The sequence below is a fragment of the Catharus ustulatus genome, chromosome 9, assembly GCF_009819885.2.
Source record: "Catharus ustulatus isolate bCatUst1 chromosome 9, bCatUst1.pri.v2, whole genome shotgun sequence".
Lineage (NCBI taxonomy): Eukaryota > Metazoa > Chordata > Aves > Passeriformes > Turdidae > Catharus > Catharus ustulatus.
Genome location: NC_046229.1, coordinates 33522369 through 33537716, shown reverse-complemented (window position 1 = coordinate 33537716; position 15348 = coordinate 33522369). Strand labels below are relative to the sequence as shown.

At 42.3% G+C, this 15348-nt stretch overlaps 2 long non-coding RNA genes across 6 annotated transcripts; both read left to right on the top strand.

The window, feature by feature from the left end:
• The first annotated feature begins 3324 nt into the window (after window positions 1-3324).
• Window positions 3325-5716, top strand: LOC117000321. Its single transcript, XR_004418742.1, has 3 exons — window positions 3325-3443; window positions 4281-4411; window positions 4956-5716. It is a non-coding gene; the product is annotated as an uncharacterized LOC117000321 (long non-coding RNA).
• Window positions 5717-6821: 1105 nt separating this feature from the next.
• LOC117000320 lies at window positions 6822-11345 on the top strand. 5 transcript variants are annotated; one of them, XR_004418737.1, is made up of 5 exons: window positions 6822-7448; window positions 7898-8257; window positions 9164-9263; window positions 10131-10258; window positions 11096-11345. It is a non-coding gene; the product is annotated as an uncharacterized LOC117000320 (long non-coding RNA). The 5 variants fall into 5 exon arrangements; XR_004418738.1 differs by lacking the exon at window positions 10131-10258 and adding an exon at window positions 10289-10374 and having other exon boundaries at window positions 11096-11340; XR_004418739.2 differs by lacking the exon at window positions 10131-10258 and having other exon boundaries at window positions 11096-11332.
• The last annotated feature ends 4003 nt before the right edge of the window (window positions 11346-15348 follow it).

Below are 15348 nucleotides of genomic sequence, written 5' to 3'. Positions count from 1 at the left end.
GTTTGCCACGTATGGCACACGTAAGAGAGAGACAGATCCCCCGAAGTTTTCATAGGGTAACTCAAGCAGACACAAATTACATCAAATAGTCATCATACCTCATTATTGATAAGGCAAACCGCAGGAAGTACCTCCGATCACACAGAGCAAAGGCACTGAAACTCAGAAGGAACTGAAACAGACCTTTTAAAAGTCTGTTTCACAAAAAATAATGTGTGCTTCTCACAACTCTTAAAAGATATTAAAAATTACATTAATCTAGTTTGGTACTGTCAACCTGAGTTCCCAATTCAGAAGAAATTCAAATGTAGCTTTCAAAAAATTAGGTACAAAGGAAATAAACAAACCTCCTTATATCTCTTTCGAAATAAATTAATTGCCAGACTAAGTTATGAGAGATTACTCTCATATATAGATGCATACAAATTAATGAAGTAATTCTCAGAGGATGACATTAAGTTGTCACAATCATAATCGACTTCAAAGGTAGGTCTCTCTCCAAAAATTACAAGAGCAAGAAATACAGCAAAGTGTGCAGTCAGTCCCCATATCTTGAATGACCTTTTATGTTCCTGGTCATCATATGTAAAGCAGTGTATCTGAGTTAAAGAACCTGAGGAGGTTTCGTAAGTGGAGGCCTTGTAATTTAAGGGCTTGACAAAGTACTCCAAAGGCACAACAAAAACCTCGCTCACTTCATCTGGATTAGGAGTGACCTGGATGTATCCTTTATAAATCCTCCAACTGGTGTCACCAAGTTATTCATCTAAAAAGAGAGGGAAAAAAAACCCAATAAATAAATAAACTTCAAAAAAATCAACAAAACCCTCAAACACGTTTGTACCAAGTAAAAGCACACGTTATCTAACAAAATGTTTCATTGTTACAAAATGAGTACAAGAATCCTATGACTTATTTTTGACTGTAATGCAATTTAGTCCCCCTAATGGCAAGCTATTTAATTTGACTTGAAGAAGTTGAAATCATATTTTTGCATTTCTCAAAAATAATTTTACAAATACTCTGTTCATCCTGTGTAATTACAGAGTAGTTAAAAAGGCTTACCAGTTTGGTACAGAAGTAAAAAAAGTATGCATGATTTTTCATGGGTCTTCCTTATTTACTTTATAATTCTGATTTTAATCCAGATTTTCCATATCCTTCATCATATTTATGTATTGTTTTCCTGGGATAGAGGAATTTTCCAGAATATGAAAGTATTTTTCTATAGGTATTAAAACATTATTGCAATATATTTGAGTGTAAAATACAACACTTTTTGAAAGAGCTTAATTATGGACATTTTAATTCTAAATGTAATCCCTTCTTCCATAGGAAGGCAAAATCTACTTGAAACCACCGTTTGCATCGATGGAACACCAAATTCTTTAGGACACCTTGCTAGTTCTATTTATTCACACTAACAAAGGAGGTAGAAAGGAGGAAGAGCAAAACACTGTTTGTGGTATTCGATTCAAGTCTGGAAAGACTCTGTCCAAGTCAGAAGCGCCTGGAATGTATATATTGAGGAGAAAAAGTATCATCTGACACATACAATATTCGTGGTCCAAAACCCACATCGTCTCTCCTACTGACTAATTGGTTGGAAAACGATAAGTTTGATCCTTTTACACACTGCCTCTGAACTATGTGGCTTTAAGGTTACCCGTACAGAATTATAATTTAACAAGGTAGCCAAGGGTACCAATGGTGCCAGAACATTCACAGGGAGGGGTGGGTGTATATTATATGTATATACAATATGTATGTTATACATAATATATATATATATAAATTACAGACATAAACATGAAAAATATTAATAAAAAAATATATTTAAATATAGTTTAAAATCAAGGGGGTTTTGTTTCTGTTTTGTTAGAGGCAGAGCTTTTAAAAAAATAATATTTTAAAATATAAACATACAAATATATAATATATAAATATATATACATAAAATATAAATAAATATTAGTAATATAAAGATATATAATAAAAATAAAAATAAAAATAGCATTGTATATATGTTGTAGTATATTATAAATTAAATTATAAAGTGTATCGATTATGAATATAAATTAAATATGAAGAAATAGATATAATTTTTTTTTAATCTCTAAAGGGAGTTTTTATGTTTTCCTTTGGCTAGAGGCAGAGGTTTTTTTAGTTTTGGTCGGGGGTTTTTGAGGCATTCATTTAAGAAGATTTTTTGAAGGGATGAAACTCGTTGCTTTTTGCCTTCTCTTATCTGTGCCCCGCAGCCCGGGCTGAGCTGGGCGGCAGTGCTGCCGCCGTGTGGACACCGCGCGCTACTGCAGCCATTGCTGAGGCGGTGCCGCCCTGGGTGATTGGGGGCTGACCAAGGGGGACGGCGGGGTCGCTCCGCGGCTGCCGAGCGTGGGGAGGGGGCGAGGGCCGGGAGAGAGCGGGGCGGTGTCTGTCAATGGAGGGCAGGGGGGAAGGGGAGTTGGGGCTGCAAAGGGACGCCATGGCTGAGAAGGATGACAGCGCGGGGGGGGAGCGGGATGGGGGGGGAGCGGGGTGGGGGGCGGAGGCGCGGTCGCACCGTGCCACGAGCCGGGGGCAGCCCTTACCTGCCGGAGGAGCCGCCCGAGGAGCAGCTTTCCTTTCCTACCGGGAGCCGCCCGGGAGCAACTGTGGCATGGCTTTTCTTGGTGGCAGTTTGTTTTTTTTGCATTGGAGTAAAGTCGATTAGTTTTGGAAGAAGAATTTAGAGATTTCGCAGATTTTTTCATTTTGGCTAATAAATGAAAAGTTAGTTAAAAAAAGTAAAACCTGGGTTTTATTTTTTGTCTATTTTATTTCTTTTTTTTTTTTTTTCTTTTTGTGTTAGCCAATAGTGTTAAGAGATTTTGGAAGAGGATGATAGAGGATATCCTATTACAATTTATAATATAATTCTGGGACATTTTATTATTTTATGTCATCATTGATTTTGGCCTTATTTTGCTTTGGTTTGCTTTGGGTTGGCTTTTTTTTTTTTTTTCAGTTTTTTCAGGGTTTTTCATTCTTTTCTTTTAATGGATTTTTTTTAACCTTCTTTTCAATTTTTCCCCCCAAAAGTTCCCTCCCCAGGTTGGTTTTTCCAAACACCGCTACCAGGAGATGCTAGAGGGCACCCAGAGTCCTGGGGACCCCCCTGGGGACCCCCGAGACTGAGCAGGAAGTGCCCCAAAACTTTTGGGGACAACCCTCCCCCCTCCAAATCATTAAACCCAGAGTTCCTGTATTTCTGTAAGTGGTGTGAAGTGACAGATGTGCTGTGCAACAAGCTCAAGCAGTGACTTATTTCAGAATGGCGTGTCAGCTACAGAATGAGATCTGTGAACACGTGCGCAGTTGCCTGTGCAAGCTGTCTGACGTTGTGTCTGTGCTGGATCTGCTGCTTTCATTTGCCCACGCCTGCGCCCTTTCTGATTGTGGTAAGTTTGTTTCTTCTTTGATTCTGTTAGGGGCCAGAGAAAGACCCTTCTGATGGAGAATAACCAAGCTGTTTTGTCCGGTTCCATTTCTTTTTCTGTGTCTCCATAGTCTGTAGGTGAGTGTCTCTGGTCTGCCTTTGCCACTTGTCTGCTGCTGTGCTTTCTGCTGCCATTCATGGAAATTAAATTCTGCTGGTTAGCTGCTGTAAGCCTTCCCAGGCACTCTCCTCAAAACAGACAGTTTAAACGTATGCTATTCAAATGCACAAAGGGTGTGGCCATTCTCTGTTTGCGCTTTTTTCTGTTCCATTAATGCTGGTACGTGAAGAGGAGCCACATGTCATCAGTTCAGAGAAGAGCTGTGTTCTGACAGAAATCCACAGAGATAGTTCCAGCATCCAGTGGATCTTTGTAGGCGTGGTACATTCCCAAAGAATCAGTATGGTAAAATACAACAGAAGCAGAAGGAATGCTACTGTCTTGTTTACCACGCAAATCCTGGGTGCACATGTAAAAGTAACAGGAGTCCACGGCCCTTGTACTTTATAACAATGCTCCAGCTCTTTGCGTTTTTGTTGCTGGAGTCCAGCCCAACTTACTAGGCAACAAAGCCACGGAATTTAGAAATAAAGTTTCAGTTAAGGGTTTCTTTTTGCAGTCGTCAATCAGGAAGGCTTACATGGTATCCATAACCTGTAGCTGAAAGTGGCCGGTAATTCTTCCCAAGAGCTCTGCTCTGGAAGAATTTACTTTATTTCCAGACACGGCAGTTTAATTATGTGAAGGTTCCCACACTAACTCCTCAGTGTTTGGCATCTTTTTTTCTCATTTGTCCAGAATTTACCGATACTTTAGCGATCAAGCAGGGGTGGCATCCCATTCTTGAAAAGACAGCTCTGGCAAAACCTGTGGCTAGCAACACATCCCTGACAGAGGTCAACGGTCTTGTCATTGTTACAGGACCAAAGGTGAGTGGAAAATCGACATGCCTGAAACAGATTGCTCTCTGCCAAATGAAGGCACAGATTGGTGAGTAAGAGTGTACAACATCAATCCTCTTCTGCAGCACATTTTTTTTCCTGGTTAAAAATATTTACCAAGTTGAATGATTTAGCTTCCAGAAATAACATTATGTAACCATTTTTTTCCCACTTAGCCCCCTAATGTGTCTCATTCTACCCATTTACAGTATTGCCAGCAGCAACTTGATGTTGAGGTGTATTGCGGAGAGAGAATTAAAACCAAGTAAATGTTTTATTTTGTAACTCTCTGAAGCTTACTGTTTAATAACAAAAAAAAATCCAGACCAAACAAAAAACCAAAATGAAAACAAAAAAACCTCCAAACAAACCAAAAACCATGCAAAGAGGAAAATATACCAAAATTATTTTAATCAAAATTAAATCTTTACCCCTTAGAAGAGCAGGCTAAGTTAATATTGGAAGACAGAAAATGAAAGGCAGAGATAAAAATTACATTAAGAAAATCCTGATTTGTGTTTTATATGTTTAGGACTAAAAGCTGCAGAACTGTCCTCCCTACCACCATGCGTCATTTTGGATGCGAAGGAAATCACAAATCGGGTTGCAAAACAAATTTTGGTGTGCGGTAGAAAATTATGATGCTGAATACACAGTTTTTATGCAATTCAAATGTATTTTCAGTTTCTGGAAGGATACAGGATGAGCACTGCCTATGTTTTAGTGCAAACAGATTTCATTAGACTGTATTTCTGAAACCGCTTCTGAAAGGTGACGCTGAAGGTCACACTGTTGCCTGACAGCGCGAAATGGCCCTTAGGGTAAGGGAACGCTGGATGTAATGTTGGTATGCAAACCAAGAATGCTGAGATCAAAACCAGGCTGGGAAATAGCTAACGCTAGTATTTTTATAATAGAACGTGATTTAGTTCGCATTTTAATGCATGTGTATTTTTAAGAGCAGCACAGGCGGAAGAGTGGTGGGGTGTTATATAGCTAGTATAAATATGAGCTATAAATAATAGGAAAATGAAAATATAAAAATATCAATATATTTGTAGAATACAACATATTAACAAATACAAGTAACACATTTCTGTGAAATATATACTGTATAATAATGCAAATAGCATCATATATAAGGAATACATATAAGAATGAGAATAGAAATACGAAGATAGAGTTTAAATGTTTTATTGGTGTTATTTGGTTAGAGGCAGGGTTTTTTATAAGTAATATAATCAAAAATATAAATATACAATAAATATATACAGGCTTGTAAAATTAGTAATATAAATATGTAGGCATATATAAATATAAAATAAAAGTACATATATATGCAGGATATAAGTAATAGGATAAATTCTTCTATCCATGATAGAGATATATAAATTACAGATGTAAATATGAAAAACATAAAGAGAAAAATATATTTAAATATTGTTTGAAAGAAAGGGGGTTTTTTTTTCCCTACTTGGTGGTGGGCAGGGTTTATAAATAAATAATATTTTAAAATATAAACATACAAATATGTAATGCATAAAGACATAGCTATACGTAAAATAGAATTCAATATTAGTAATAGAAAGGTTTTCTATATAATAAGTAATAGAAATAATATTGTATATATGTTAGAATAGAACTAATCTATAAATATGTATAGATTATGCATATAACTGAAATAAGAACAAATATCTATATCTATATATTATATTTCAAGGGTTATTTTTGGTTTTATTTGGTTAGAGGCAGAGATTGTTTTAGTTTTGGTCGGCCGTTTTTGGGGGCATTCATTTGGGAGGAATTTTGGAAGCGATTATTCCATTCGTGGCTTTTTTTGCCTCCTCTGCCCCGCGAGCCCGGGCTGAGCTGGGCGGCAGTGTCGCCGCCGTGTGGACACAGCGCGGTACTGCAGCCACCCCGCAGCCCAGCCCGGCCGAGCCCAGCGGTGCTGTCGGTGGCCGTTAATTAGCGCGGGTGCAGGCACTGCCCAGCGAGCTCCTGCCCGGCCCCGCGCTCCCGTCCGTGCCCGTGCGATGGCCGGGCCGCCCGCGGGACTCGGCGGCAGGAACACACCGAGCTCTGCGCGTTTAAGGCGAGGCGGCTCCGCCTTGTCCCGCGCGGCGCCTCGGCGCGGAGCCGAGCCGGGCCCTGGGGGCGTAGCCAGGCAAGCCGAACGCAGCGGAATGTAGCGGATAAAATCCGAAGTGGCAGTATAACGAGTGGAGGCGAGAAAAGCCGAGTGTAGCCGAAGTGCCGAATGTTGCCGAGGTTACACGAACCCCGCCCGGCTCCGCCCAGCGCAGCACCCGAAGCTGCCGAGCTCAGCTGAGCCGCGTTATTGAAACAGCACGAGCAAACCCGCACGGGCTCAGCAGCGAGCCCGGCACAGGTAGGCGGCTTCTTGTCTATGAAAGCAAAGCATTTCTCTCCTGACTTGCCTGCTAAATAGGGTGTGTCAGAAAAGGCTTTTTTTGTAGCATAAGATAAATGCTCTTGCATGAGGTGTTGACGGTCAGTTGTTTTACCAGTTCAAAGGGAGAAAACCAAACCAGGCTGACGGTGACGCTCCTTTCAGCGAGGCTTGGTATATATTTGAGCAAGTATTTCATCAGGGCTTTTTGTGTTAATGCTGCTTTTGGTTGTGTTTGTTTTTCTGTGCATTTGACTCGCTGTCAGTGTTTCTCATACAGTAGGAGTGTTCCTCCTAGTGAGTGTTTTCCACTCAAAGCAAGCAATTGTGGTACAAAGCAAGAATCATCTCAACAAGTGGTTCGGGTTTTCTGTTGCACTTGGCTTTGGGGTTTTTCTTTCTTTCTTTTTGTTACCCAGCAACACTATTTAACTTTGCTACTGTGAGTTTCAAAGTTTTCTCGAAAAACTTGGCATGAATTTCCCCTTTCTGCCCCATTGGTAGGCACCGTTTCTCTTAGAAAAGCTTCTACCCTCTACCTTCACTACCCTGTTTTGAAGCAGTGCTCCAGTTTAGCCTGCAGCGCTGGCTCTTGCATCCTTTTCCGTTCAGGTAACTAAAACATTTTGTTATTGCCACAGGAGCTGACCTTACTGCAGTGTAATTTGTGAGGCAGTCGCTGCTCTTAGAAGAAGTTTCTGAGTGCTGCTCAGCAGCAGCAGCAGCAGCAGACCTCATTCTGCATGTCAGAAGAGAGCCATGAGCTGCCCTTGCGTTCATGTTAGAGGTGGCAGGCTGAATAAGGCAAAGCTTATCAAGCGGGAGGTGGTGTCTAAGTGGGTTCTTGTCTTTGTTAAGCTATGCAACATAGGGTTTCACTTTGGATTTGGTAGGATGGATCAGATTTGCTGGCGACAAGCAGCACCTCTAGGTGTAAACGTGCACGTGGAGGGCAGCAGCCTGTGGTTCAGAGCTGGCTGCCTAAAGAGACTCAGCAGCTGAGTTGCTTCTGACACTGGGTGGGTGGATTTCTAACATCTCTGTTCCTGTCCCCGGCACAGCTCCTGCGTCCGGTGAAAACTGAGCGTACACACGTGAGGAGAAACGGCTGCTTTTCTCCAGGCAAGGACGTGACTCGCAGAACGTGAAGAAACAAAATGTCCTGACCCCCCTGGAGTGGTTTGGGTCTCAGGAGGGACCTGGGAGCCTCCTTTTGTGTCCTGGGTGCGGCCGTGGCTGGAAAAGGGGTAAAGGATGGAGCAGGGGGGAGAGGAGCAGTGATTGGGAGCGATGGTTCCTTGGGGATTTGCATCTGGAAACAGCCATCCTTTTCCCCATGGGAGTCCTGGAAAGAGCACTGAGCAATGAGGATACTGCAGCTGGAGCGCTGGCAATGGAGCGTCTGCAGGGAATATTGCCTGGTGAGTCTCTCCTGCTGTCCCGTCTCTAATGCTGTGCTGGCACCGAGTCACCTCATTCTGATTTAACCTGTCTTGAAAAATGCTTAAATGACAAATGGGACCACGAAATGGACACGGGAACCTTCATGTTCCTGAGGGAATGCTTTAGCTTCTGAGCTGCACAAATAATTCCCTCTCCCACAGAAAGCTGCTGGGCTGTGGTTCTGGGGCAGGAGTATTGGTGTCTTCAGTGGCACCTTAATAGTGATTTCTTTTCCTTGGAGCTCTTGGGATCGGGAGGAAGTGCTGTTCGTGCCCCACCGGGAAAGCACGCAGCAGGATCAGTGGTGCAGCTGTGTCTTTGTCCTGCTCTCTGCACCGTTCCGAGGGTGCCCTGGAGTGCTCTGGCTCATGGCAGGATAATGTGTGCATGCTGCTGGGTCACTCACTGGGCATCCCGTGGAAGGCTTGAGGTTGGAAAAGCCCTTTGTGATGCTGAAATGCCCCCAAGAGAAACCTTCCTAAGCTGGAAGCAAAGTGGCAGGGAGGGAATCCCAGGAGGGTGGTGGGAACAGCTTTTTCCCAGGTCTGGACACTCTCAGGGCAGGGGTGATTTTGAAATGTTTGTCTGCATCTCCCTCCCTACACGAGAGCTGCCTCAGCCTGGATGAGTGTGAGGATATCTCGCTCTTCCTTAGGGCTTGGAGCGTGGCAGGGTGCAGAGCTCACGGTAAATCTTGTTTAAGCACTTCTAATATCAAAGCGTATTGAAACAGAGACTTTGAGGAAATAGCACACAAAAGTCTATTGCAAGCCTAGGTGCAAGCTGTCCTTATTAAAGATCCACGTTGATGGATGTTTTGTCTAACTATTCTGAGGCCAGAATGTGTCCAAAGCTTTGTTAACCCCTTGTCTTCTGCTTGGTAGGGACAGCGTCTTAGCCCAGGTGTCGGGAGCTGTGTGCACATTCCTCCCTGGAGCAGGGAACCCCCGTGAGGAGGAGCCAGAGATGGGGGCATCGAACCAGGTAAGGATCTGTTTCTATTTGGTCATTGTTTTTGCTGGCTTCAATGTCAGAGGCGCAGCGATCCTTCAGACCTGGTGCCCTGCACCAGCAGTTCCAGCTCCTGAGCTGAGCAGGGAACAGTTCTGGGGTGGGGCTTTCAGCCTCATCAGCGTCCATTCGAATCAATCATTTGTTTCATTTCCATCAATCTCTCGGGTTTGCCACCCTCTGTCCCACTGTGCAGAGGCTCGATCCCATCTGTACCAAGTCCTGGGCAATGTTTGCAGCAGCAGGGGCTGGAGGCAGCATCAGAGGCTGCCTTTGGAGCCTTGCTCTCCCCTTGGGTTTTACAGAGGGTGACAGACTCTGCCTTTAAGGATCCAATGTTTGTTTAGAATACTGATCCTACAGCTGGACGGTTCAGGTAACCGGGGTCAGAGTCTTGGGCCCACAAGAGGTTTTGTCCCACAGAGACCAACTGAACTTCCTGGGATAGCACATAGATGGTGCACTGGGACCTTGGGGTTCATAGTAAGCGTTGCCAGATGATTTTGGGAGGTTGAACTGAAGTGATCTCCTGACGGAGATCTGCATCTCCCCTTGCTGCTGGCAGAAGAGGCAGAGCTGGGACAGGACAGCTCCATTCCTCGTTTCCCCAAAATCCCATGTTTTTCTTCCCGGGGCTGCTGTGGGCGTTGATTCTGTCAGCCAAGAAATGACTTCCATGAAATGTGTACATTTGCTTGTGTCTGGTAGACGTGATTGGGTTTTATGAGAGACCTTTTATCCCACTGTATGCACTATGAACATGAGAGTTCCTGTATTTCTGTAAGTGGTGTGAAGTGACAGATGTGCTGTGCAACAAGCTCAAGCAGTGACTTATTTCAGAATGGCGTGTCAGCTACAGAATGAGATCTGTGAACACGTGCGCAGTTGCCTGTGCAAGCTGTCTGACGTTGTGTCTGTGCTGGATCTGCTGCTTTCATTTGCCCACGCCTGCGCCCTTTCTGATTGTGGTAAGTTTGTTTCTTCTTTGATTCTGTTAGGGGCCAGAGAAAGACCCTTCTGATGGAGAATAACCAAGCTGTTTTGTCCGGTTCCATTTCTTTTTCTGTGTCTCCATAGTCTGTAGGTGAGTGTCTCTGGTCTGCCTTTGCCACTTGTCTGCTGCTGTGCTTTCTGCTGCCATTCATGGAAATTAAATTCTGCTGGTTAGCTGCTGTAAGCCTTCCCAGGCACTCTCCTCAAAACAGACAGTTTAAACGTATGCTATTCAAATGCACAAAGGGTGTGGCCATTCTCTGTTTGCGCTTTTTTCTGTTCCATTAATGCTGGTACGTGAAGAGGAGCCACATGTCATCAGTTCAGAGAAGAGCTGTGTTCTGACAGAAATCCACAGAGATAGTTCCAGCATCCAGTGGATCTTTGTAGGCGTGGTACATTCCCAAAGAATCAGTATGGTAAAATACAACAGAAGCAGAAGGAATGCTACTGTCTTGTTTACCACGCAAATCCTGGGTGCACATGTAAAAGTAACAGGAGTCCACGGCCCTTGTACTTTATAACAATGCTCCAGCTCTTTGCGTTTTTGTTGCTGGAGTCCAGCCCAACTTACTAGGCAACAAAGCCACGGAATTTAGAAATAAAGTTTCAGTTAAGGGTTTCTTTTTGCAGTCGTCAATCAGGAAGGCTTACATGGTATCCATAACCTGTAGCTGAAAGTGGCCGGTAATTCTTCCCAAGAGCTCTGCTCTGGAAGAATTTACTTTATTTCCAGACACGGCAGTTTAATTATGTGAAGGTTCCCACACTAACTCCTCAGTGTTTGGCATCTTTTTTTCTCATTTGTCCAGAATTTACCGATACTTTAGCGATCAAGCAGGGGTGGCATCCCATTCTTGAAAAGACAGCTCTGGCAAAACCTGTGGCTAGCAACACATCCCTGACAGAGGTCAACGGTCTTGTCATTGTTACAGGACCAAAGGTGAGTGGAAAATCGACATGCCTGAAACAGATTGCTCTCTGCCAAATGAAGGCACAGATTGGTGAGTAAGAGTGTACAACATCAATCCTCTTCTGCAGCACATTTTTTTTCCTGGTTAAAAATATTTACCAAGTTGAATGATTTAGCTTCCAGAAATAACATTATGTAACCATTTTTTTCCCACTTAGCCCCCTAATGTGTCTCATTCTACCCATTTACAGTATTGCCAGCAGCAACTTGATGTTGAGGTGTATTGCGGAGAGAGAATTAAAACCAAGTAAATGTTTTATTTTGTAACTCTCTGAAGCTTACTGTTTAATAACAAAAAAAAATCCAGACCAAACAAAAAACCAAAATGAAAACAAAAAAACCTCCAAACAAACCAAAAACCATGCAAAGAGGAAAATATACCAAAATTATTTTAATCAAAATTAAATCTTTACCCCTTAGAAGAGCAGGCTAAGTTAATATTGGAAGACAGAAAATGAAAGGCAGAGATAAAAATTACATTAAGAAAATCCTGATTTGTGTTTTATATGTTTAGGCACTAAAAGCTGCAGAATTGTCCTCCCTACCACCATGCGTCATTTTGGATGCGAAGGAAATCACAAATCGGGTTGCGAAACAAATTTTGGTGTGCGGTAGAAAATTATGATGCTGAATACACAGTTTTTATGCAATTCAAATGTATTTTCAGTTTCTGGAAGGATACAGGATGAGCACTGCCTATGTTTTAGTGCAAACAGATTTCATTAGACTGTATTTCTGAAACCGCTTCTGAAAGGTGACGCTGAAGGTCACACTGTTGCCTGACAGCGCGAAATGGCCCTTAGGGTAAGGGAACGCTGGATGTAATGTTGGTATGCAAACCAAGAATGCTGAGATCAAAACCAGGCTGGGAAATAGCTAACGCTAGTATTTTTATAATAGAACGTGATTTAGTTCGCATTTTAATGCATGTGTATTTTTAAGAGCAGCACAGGCGGAAGAGTGGTGGGGTGTTATATAGCTAGTATAAATATGAGCTATAAATAATAGGAAAATGAAAATATAAAAATATCAATATATTTGTAGAATACAACATATTAACAAATACAAGTAACACATTTCTGTGAAATATATACTGTATAATAATGCAAATAGCATCATATATAAGGAATACATATAAGAATGAGAATAGAAATACGAAGATAGAGTTTAAATGTTTTATTGGTGTTATTTGGTTAGAGGCAGGGTTTTTTATAAGTAATATAATCAAAAATATAAATATACAATAAATATATACAGGCTTGTAAAATTAGTAATATAAATATGTAGGCATATATAAATATAAAATAAAAGTACATATATATGCAGGATATAAGTAATAGGATAAATTCTTCTATCCATGATAGAGATATATAAATTACAGATGTAAATATGAAAAACATAAAGAGAAAAATATATTTAAATATTGTTTGAAAGAAAGGGGTTTTTTTTTTCCCTACTTGGTGGTGGGCAGGGTTTATAAATAAATAATATTTTAAAATATAAACATACAAATATGTAATGCATAAAGACATAGCTATACGTAAAATAGAATTCAATATTAGTAATAGAAAGGTTTTCTATATAATAAGTAATAGAAATAATATTGTATATATGTTAGAATAGAACTAATCTATAAATATGTATAGATTATGCACAAGCAAATGTACACATTTCATGGAAGTCATGGAAGTCATTTCTTGGCTGACAGAATCAACGCCCACAGCAGCCCCGGGAAGAAAAACAGTGGGATTTTGGGGAAACGAGGAATGGAGCTGTCCTGTCCCAGCTCTGCCTCTTCTGCCAGCAGCAAGGGGAGATGCAGATCTCCGTCAGGAGATCACTTCAGTTCAACCTCCCAAAATCATCTGGCAACGCTTACTATGAACCCCAAGGTCCCAGTGCACCATCTATGTGCTATCCCAGGAAGTTCAGTTGGTCTCTGTGGGACAAAACCTCTTGTGGGCCCAAGACTCTGACCCCGGTTACCTGAACCGTCCAGCTGTAGGATCAGTATTCTAAACAAACATTGGATCCTTAAAGGCAGAGTCTGTCACCCTCTGTAAAACCCAAGGGGAGAGCAAGGCTCCAAAGGCAGCCTCTGATGCTGCCTCCAGCCCCTGCTGCTGCAAACATTGCCCAGGACTTGGTACAGATGGGATCGAGCCTCTGCACAGTGGGACAGAGGGTGGCAAACCCGAGAGATTGATGGAAATGAAACAAATGATTGATTCGAATGGACGCTGATGAGGCTGAAAGCCCCACCCCAGAACTGTTCCCTGCTCAGCTCAGGAGCTGGAACTGCTGGTGCAGGGCACCAGGTCTGAAGGATCGCTGCGCCTCTGACATTGAAGCCAGCAAAAACAATGACCAAATAGAAACAGATCCTTACCTGGTTCGATGCCCCCATCTCTGGCTCCTCCTCACGGGGGTTCCCTGCTCCAGGGAGGAATGTGCACACAGCTCCCGAGACCTGGGCTAAGACGCTGTCCCTACCAAGCAGAAGACAAGGGGTTAACAAAGCTTTGGACACATTCTGGCCTCAGAATAGTTAGACAAAACATCCATCAACGTGGATCTTTAATAAGGACAGCTTGCACCTAGGCTTGCAATAGACTTTTGTGTGCTATTTCCTCAAAGTCTCTGTTTCAATACGCTTTGATATTAGAAGTGCTTAAACAAGATTTACCGTGAGCTCTGCACCCTGCCACGCTCCAAGCCCTAAGGAAGAGCGAGATATCCTCACACTCATCCAGGCTGAGGCAGCTCTCGTGTAGGGAGGGAGATGCAGACAAACATTTCAAAATCACCCCTGCCCTGAGAGTGTCCAGACGCACATTTCAAATTTTTGCCCCAATTTCTCCTCTTTTAGTCCCAAATTTCCCATTTTCACGGCAAAATTCTCTTGTTTTGCTTCCAAACTGGGATTTTTGGACCCAAATTTCCCATCTGGGTGACAAAATTTCCATTTTCACTGCCAAATCCTCCCTTCCAGGCCTCAACTTTCTCCTTTTTAGCCCCAAATTTCCCACTTTTGGTCAGAATTCCCTTTTTTAGCTCCTAATTTTCCCAATTTTAGTCCCAAGTTTCTGGCTTTTAGGTCCAAATTCCGCATTTTCGGTGCCAAATTTCTCTGTTTAGACCCAAATTCTCCTTTTTGGGGCCAACATTCTCCTTTTTTAGCCCCAAATTCTCCCTTCCTGGACCCAAATTTCTACTATATTTTTCGCCCAAATTTCCCATGTTTGCTCCAAAATTTTCCACTTTTGGACCCAAAATTCTCAACTGGGTGCTAAAATTTCCTCTTTTTAATCCCAAATTCTCCTTTTTTCATCCCAAATTTCCCTTTCCCATCCCAAATGTCCCCCTTTGGGTCCCATTCAATGCCCTGCCTTATCCCGGACTCCATTTCCCGACAGCCACCTCGCCCACTTCCGCTACAAACCCCGCCCATTTCCCTTTTCTTCTCAGGCCACTTCCGCTCCTGTGTCCCGCTGCCATCGCTGTACTCCTGCAGTTCTCCTTTTAACCCCAAATTTCCCTTTTTCTGTCCCAAATTCTTCTTTTCAGCTCCTAAATTCCCAATTTTTACTCCCAAATTCTCCCCTTTTACACCCCAATTCCCCATTTTAGACCCAAATTCTGCTTTTTGCACCCAAAATCTCCTTTTTCACACCCAAATTTCTCTTGCTGGCTCCAAAGTCCCCCTTTTGAATCCCAAATTTTCTTTTATACACCCAAATTCTCCCTCTATGGACCCCAATTTCTCTTTTTTCTCCCCAAATTTCCCATTTTTTAGCTCAAAATTCCCCTTTTTAAGACATAAATTTCCTTTTCTGATCTCAAATTCTCCTTTTTTATTCCAAAATTTTCCCTTCCAGGACCAAAATTCCCATTTTTGGTCCATTTCATCCTTTTTCGGGTCAAAAAATTCTCCTTTTTTATCTTCAGATTCCCAGTTTTGGACTCAACTTTCCCATTTTTGTAACCAAATTTCCTATTTTTGGGCCAAATTTCTCATTTGTTCAGTCCTAAATTTTCCTTTTCAATCCCAAACTTCCCATGAAGGCGCCCAAATTTTGCATTTTAGTCCAA